The following is a 7,301-nucleotide window of genomic DNA, read 5'->3' as shown; positions in this document are numbered from 1 at the left end:
GATGCATCTATAGTAAAAGGCTTCCAAATTGTGATACACAGCCTATAACGTTCATCAATGTAACTTGGCAATTATGTTTGAATTAAGGATATTAATGTAATGTTCACACGTTTCACATCTGTAATCCGAGTCTCTGTTTTTTCTATTAAAGTTTACCGTGTATACGCAAGACAACGAGTTAGTGGTTATGCTTTCTGATGGCATATCCGCAACGATCAGAATATGTACGTAAACTTCGGAAGTGGATCTGCAACATAAGAAGAGCCGGCATTGACCGGTTAAAAGACAGCCAATGCAAATATCTGCTAATTTGCGAGAATCATTTTGAGGCATCTCAATTTATGTGTACAGATGACAAGGGTTAAAATTACTGGCTGCTTTGAAATGTGATATGCTGTACCTATTTAAAAATACAACTATTATTAGTATGGGAAATTAGTAAAATACATTGCTTTCTCTGCTTCTCGTCGTGTGATTCATGGGTTGTTATACATGTACCAGGCTTGATTTCATGAAATATACATAAACAGAAAAATACGGTTGACAAATATTTACTGCTGGGCACTGAAGTATATCATTATTGTTTATGGCAATATAAAAACTAAACCAACACATGCTGAATAATTTTGCTAATAAAAAATTCAAACTGTCTGTATTTTACCTTATTTTCCATTTTATTATACTTTCCATTTATTCCTTCTCCCGATCCCTTCCACCTTTATTAAAAACGCAAAGACAAATCAAAAAAATTAAGAGGCTAAGAAAAGATGCAGTTTCATCTCTGATAGAAGTCAGTAACCCTCCTGCACTCCGAACCTAGAAACAAGCAGAATCGTAAATTGCTGAAGCTCCAGCACTTGTAATTAAGCTTCTTAGCAATAAATGTGATGAATGGTATTTGAGTAAAAAATGTGGAAATTATATCGTCTTTATTATTTTTATGGTTTGTAGAAAAAACAAACTTCTCACAAAATCCGGTCACAGACTGAGGAATAAATTAAACTACAGACTGTAGCACAGTATACCGTGTGCACATTACGCATTTTGATGTATTGTGCATTAGTCTGTGATACGGTGTGGATAATCGTTTTACATGTAAGAATAAAAGTACAGCCGTTTAATAGAGCAAAATCTACTTGAAGACTAACATTTGACCTTCTAGATTCAGGAATGTATAATTAAACTCCAGTCCAAATATTATAATTAACGATAGAGACGTTTTAATGTTACAACGTTACACATCCACGGTGAGTCACCACAGCCAGATTTTTAGCGTGCTTCTAACGCATGTCCAGCGAACATGAAGCGAATATGGGCGTGCTGAACGAGTGCTGAACAAGTCTGTAGCGCGCCCAGCGTTCTTCTAGCGTGTTCCTAGCGTGTACGCAGCGTGTAGCCATGGGGTATATAAACGGGTCCCGCTCCCACCTCCTCATCATCACTTCTCCGACCCTCATGGGTGATGACAGAGGTTCCTGCTGATCGTGTCTAGAAGAACCACCTCAGAAGATGGAGGATCCCGACAGGCTGCGACTACAATACGAAATCGCGGTTCTCCAACATCAGCAGAACCTCATGCAACTGGCACTTCACCAAGTTCATGTCATCAGGAGAAGGAGAAAGAGAAGAGGGCAACAGAGGTTTTGGGTCCGACCGTGGATCGGTAGGCGACGACAGTTTAGCCTGTATGACCAGCTGCTTGTTGAACTCCGTAACGAAGACCAGGCAGCCTTCAAGAACTTCATGCGAATGCCTCCCAAGATGTTCGACGAGCTGCTAACCAGAGTGGGTTCGAGGATCACCAAGCAGAATACAACCTACAGAGAGGCCGTCGACCCAGGCATGACTCTTGCCCTCATTCTGCGGCATCTTGCCTCTGAGACCAAGTATCACTCAATGTCCTGCGGGTGGAGGGTGCCTCACAACACCATATCCTTGCCCATCCCAGAAGTGTGCCAGGCCATCATCGATGAGTACAAGGATGAGGTGATGAAGTGTCCCAATACTCCTGAGGAATGGCGTGCCATATCTGACAAGTTCATGGAGAGGTGGAACTTCCACCATACCTGTGGTGCACTTGATGGCAGGCACGTTAACTGCGAGTGTCCTTCAAACAGTGGTTCCCTATACTACAACTACAAAGGGTTCTACTTCGTTGTCTTCATGGCGCTCATAGATGCTGATTACAAGTTTATCTGGGCAGACATCGGCGGTATGGGATCAGCATCAGACGCTCAGATCTACAATGCCTCTGAGCTGAATGAATGCGTTGAAGATGGTAGTCTAGGCTTCCCTGATTTCGATCCTCTTTCCAGCGACAACCAGGATGTGCCCTACTTCTTCGTCGGCGACGATGCCTTTGCCCTACGACCCAACATGATGAAGCCGTACAGCCTCCGGGGTATGACGCGGCCGGAGCGAATCTTGAACTACCGGCTTTCCCGAGCCAGGAGGATCGTAGAAATTTTTTTCGGCATTCTGGCCAACCGTTTCCAAGTTCTCCTAAACACGATGCAGCAGCAGCCCGAAACCGTCAAGCTTATTGTCACAGCATGCATGACCGCTGCCGTTCGCTGGCTGTGCGTTGAATGCGCGGTGCATGCGCGGACCATTTGTTCCGTGCGCTAGCAACACGCTGTGCATTCGTTGGATTTTTTAACATTTGCGCCCTGTATACGCTCTGTATGCGCTCTGTATGAGCCCTGCATACGCGCAGGGCGTGGTGTTGAGCGTGGTATGCAGCGTGGAGAAAGCTTGTTGGGCGCAATGAGATCGTCGTATCGGCGCTGGGGCCCAATTGGCCACGCTCTCACCACCCTCGGCCAAATTTTTTGAGCGTGGGGCGATCGTGATGAGCGTATCTCTAGTGTGACGGGGGCGTATAGTGTGACGGAAGCGCATGTGTGACTGGGCCATTAGATTTCAGTCTCTCTCTCTCTCATTCTCATCTCGGTCGATTGTGATTTTGTATTGGAAAACGATTTGTACGTTGCTGATTGATTGATTGAATCAATAACAAATCATAGATATACCAAGCCTAGTAAATGATATTGTCCTTGTTATATTTCAGCGTGTCGTGCTTAGCTATAATAAATATAAGAAATATTCACGCATAATTTTACGTATAATATAACAATTGTATCCTGGATGCTCGGGCAAGATAAGGATTGTTTGAAATGAAATGGATTGTTGGATGATTGGATTGTTTAATGATTGTTGATGTTGGCAGAGGCCTGGGGACATTGAATGCAGTGCAAGAGTTTGATAATGCAGTAGCACACTTACTGTAAAGCTAGCAGCACACTTCACCATTTTCGTTGCTCGTACAGGCAATTTTCGTGGTCGCCACAAAAATGGCCAATTGTGCGGGGTCGGCAGCGACCACTCACCACGAAAATTTAGTGGTGACCACGAGTTGCCGAGAATCAAACCGGTTTGATTTCTCACCACGAAAATTGCTCGTGGTGACAACTTGTGGTGAAGTGTGCTGTGACGCGGCAACGGCCACAAAAATTGCCGACCACGAAAATTGCCTTTACGAGCAACGAAAATGGTGAAGTGTGCTGCTAGCTTTATGTGTTTCAAAAGGAGATTATAATAGGCATAGTGTGAAAGACAGCTTCTATAAAAACTGTAATTGTACATTGCTTGTTGAAGAGTAGAATGCAAAGGTTAATATAACGAAACAGAACGCAACATGCGGAAACGTAACGTATCTTAACCGTGACATGTCAGACTATCATGATTTAGCACGATATTGTAACGTACGTTAACTATGAAATAGTGCAAGGAAAATATGTTGTGAGAGTATCGTAGGCTGAAGAACATTTTGTGGGGTAGACGAAAATAGTTAATAATACTTCAGTGAATACAGCAGTAGTGCAATTATTATTTACAGACCAACGTAATTATCATTGCGTGAAAGAATAGTATAATAAAGACAGTAATTGTACAATGTTTAGCAAATAGAAGTATTTAGAATGCAAGACTAGGGTTAACAAAAGGGAACGCAACGTAACGTGAAATCTTAAAAAACTTAAAAAGCGTAAGCCCGGCGCACACGTGAGTAATTTTACTCAAGTAAAATGATGCATGCGTCAAAATACTCAACGAAAATCCGCCGCACACGTGAGTATTTTGACAGATGTTAATCACGAGGATGTGCAAGGAAAGGATATTATGGGAATAGTGTATGCTGATGAAAATTTTATTAACCGGAAAAAAATTGGAAATACTAAGTTAAATAAATATAGTACGAGAGCAAAGAGATATTAGGCTTGCGTATACCCACTTTGGCGTAAACACAACAAACATAGCATCACCGTAACCTAGCTTTACTGTATTATAGAATGCTGAACTGCGAAGTACTATAGTGACACAGCAAGAATTTCGTACTCACTCATCTCGGTGTGCATGTATTGCATTAAACATTCATGTCATATTTTAATTTCATTATCATAATTATCATTATGACATCAATGACAACATACCATATCAAATTTTGCAGTCTGTACGGGGTAATCCGTACGTAATAAAAGCTACGTATGGGATCCTCCTTGGTGCAGAGGGACCACGCACACACAAAAAGCTGCACCTGATTTCAACGTTCAATGATCTCTACGTTCAATTTCTACGTTCATTGCACCTGATTTCTACGTTGATCTGAAACCTACCTTTAGCGGTTCCTCCTCTGGCGAGCCCTCTGGCGCGTTGCCGTTAAACGTGAAGCAGACGCCCTTCTCTGTGACGAGCATCGTAAAATTCGTCTCCGTGCAGATCTCCCTCTCCTGCCAGATGCAGCGCTGAGTCTTCGAAAGCACTTCACTGTACATGTAGGGCGAGTCGGGGTCAGTTATGAACAGCGGCAGGTACGACTTCAGCATGAAATCGGTGAGGTTGAACTGCGACATGTCGTGAGCCGACATGTTCACCTCGTCGCCGAATATCGTCTGTCGGTAGACGTCGTACAAGTAGCTGCGATATGCCTCCTCCTCGTCCAGCGCCGTCTTATTATATTGGTTCAGATTACAGATGGTGACTGCCGGAAACGGAAGCGACGTGTGACTGTAATCGACCGTTAGCGACGTCGTCACGTCTGGATGTGCGAGCTTGACTGTCATCAGGTAGATGAGATAGAACATTGCTGTATGACACACACTGTATGCCACGAGCCACATGACCCTGAAATCATTGACGGCCGTTACGCGACGACAGTTTGAGAGGCTTAAATTTTATTACCAATACAAAATTGACGACAGTTTGAGAGGCTAACATTTTTTACCAATACAACATGCACAACAAACAATATAAAATAGCCCCCGGCGAACGCTTTTGCTAACACACACTGTATGCCACGAGCCGCATGACCCTGAAATCATTAACGGCCGTTACGCGACGACAGTTTGAGAGGCTTAAATTTTAGTTATTATTTATCATTTTAATTGGTATCATCGAGTTAAATAATTGTTTCGCAGAGTTTTGTGTTGCGGAATGGCTTGAACTGCGTGAAATACATATCATATTAATCACGTTTAATTTATATCATGATCAAACTAATGAGAAATAACTGAGTTTAATTGCTCTTAGTTTGAGCGTGGGTTAAGCAGTATTTAGAGTACTTGGTTTTATTTTACGATCAGCATCACTGAAATATACAACCCTTATCTACAAAAAATATACAACTATAATTTGAAGTAATCACTGCTAGGGTACACTCCTACCATGCTCTTGACCCAAAAGACAAAGTTTCTGTCTGCACCTCCCGGTTCCTTTGTAAAGGCAGACATATTTGGCAAACAGTGGAGGAGAGTGCAATACCTCGCAGACGTCTTCTGGTCGCATTGGAAGCGAGAGTATCTGCCGACTCTCCAACCACGCGTCAAGTGGCAGAAGGACCGGAGAGGAGTGAAAGAGGGAGATCTCGTACTTATACGTGATAAGGCTGCACATAGGAATGACTGGCCAGTAGGGAGGATCGATGCAGTAACTCCCAGCAGGGATGGAAAAGTACGAAGAGTGGAAGTAACAGTATGCAAAGGCGGAGTACGAAAAAACTATGTTCGACCAATTCAGGAAGTTATCCTTTTATTGGGCAAAGATGAAATGTAGAGTGATATTGAAAATAACAGACGGGGAGTGTGATGGAGCACGACGATACGGCCTCGATACAATTGTTTTCAGTTAGCATTTGCATACAATTCTGAATAGTAAATAACTCAGACACCAGGCGACGCCACATTACGGTTCATCATTGCATAACAACACTTGATTGGTTGAACCGGAGCTAATCACCAACACGCTCTCAGTGCTGCAATCTGACCACGCTAGACGAATTTTCTAAGAAAGATGTTCGAAGGAGGTTATTTCTCCATTTAACGGAGACAGCTGAAAAGTAAGCATTGTATTCTGATTTTAGAATGGGTTTAGAAGTATGACGAACGCAGAATGAGTAAATACTGTTGATATATTTTGGTATAGAGAGATAAAATGCAGTCTCAAGTTTGACCGCCATTGTCTTCACTCATATCTTACTTCTCACACTGTAGAATTAACGAAGTGTCTAGGAGTAACATGTAAGCCATGGAACTTGTTCGTGCCAGTGGGATTTATCCCGAATACCTGGTTTATTTTGCACCGTAATGCCTTCACATTTATGCCGTAACTGATGGGATATCTTAGGCGACAAATTGCCATGAACATGTACATTTTATATATGTAAGGTAAAAGGTAACTGGTTGTTTTAGGACATCGGTAGCAGAACCAGACCTGCTTGTACACCAACGCACAAATAGCCGGTGACACCACTCCTTGTAAGAATGTGTTTATTATGATAGTATTTTCTTTCTTTCAATGTTTACTTATGCAGTGGATCGAGTGATTCCGGTAGTTGTTTGGAGGCATGCAAAATGGCATTAAACTCTTAAGTAAATAGATAAGTAACAGACTAGGCCATAAGGGATGAGTTTGTTATCATCTTATCATCTCAGTGATATCGTTTCGTGGGATGCATCTATAGTAAAAGGCTTCCAAATTATGATACACAGCCTATAACGTTCATCAATGTACTTGGCAATTATGTTTGAATTAAGGATATTAATGTAATGTTCACACGTTTCACATCTGTAATCCGTGTCTCTGTTTTTTCTATTAAAGTTTACCGTGTATACTCAAGACAACGAGTTAGTGGTTATGCTGTCTGATGGCATATCGCCAACGATCAGAATAATGTATAACATCTGTACCTGTGCGTGTGTATGTCGTACGTGCACATTGTTATTGTTCGATGATTAATATTTATGTGT

The 7,301-nt window shown here is 42.2% G+C and overlaps 1 protein-coding gene and 1 long non-coding RNA gene across 2 annotated transcripts in view; both read right to left on the bottom strand.

The window, feature by feature from the left end:
- LOC106804752 overlaps nt 1-445 on the bottom strand; it is a 10,247-nt gene extending 9,802 nt beyond the window's left edge. Inside the window, exon 1 of the long non-coding RNA XR_001393358.1 lies at nt 235-445. This is a non-coding gene — a long non-coding RNA (uncharacterized LOC106804752). The remainder of the gene's footprint in view (nt 1-234) is intronic.
- The window catches only part of LOC106804735, a 124,694-nt gene that overhangs the window by 85,746 nt on the left and 31,647 nt on the right, over nt 1-7,301 (bottom strand). The window lies entirely within an intron of this gene.

Source organism: Priapulus caudatus, unplaced genomic scaffold, assembly GCF_000485595.1.
Source record: "Priapulus caudatus unplaced genomic scaffold, Priapulus_caudatus-5.0.1 Scaffold85, whole genome shotgun sequence".
Classification (NCBI taxonomy): Eukaryota; Metazoa; Priapulida; class Priapulimorpha; order Priapulimorphida; family Priapulidae; genus Priapulus; species Priapulus caudatus.
This window is presented reverse-complemented; position numbering and strand designations above follow the sequence as displayed.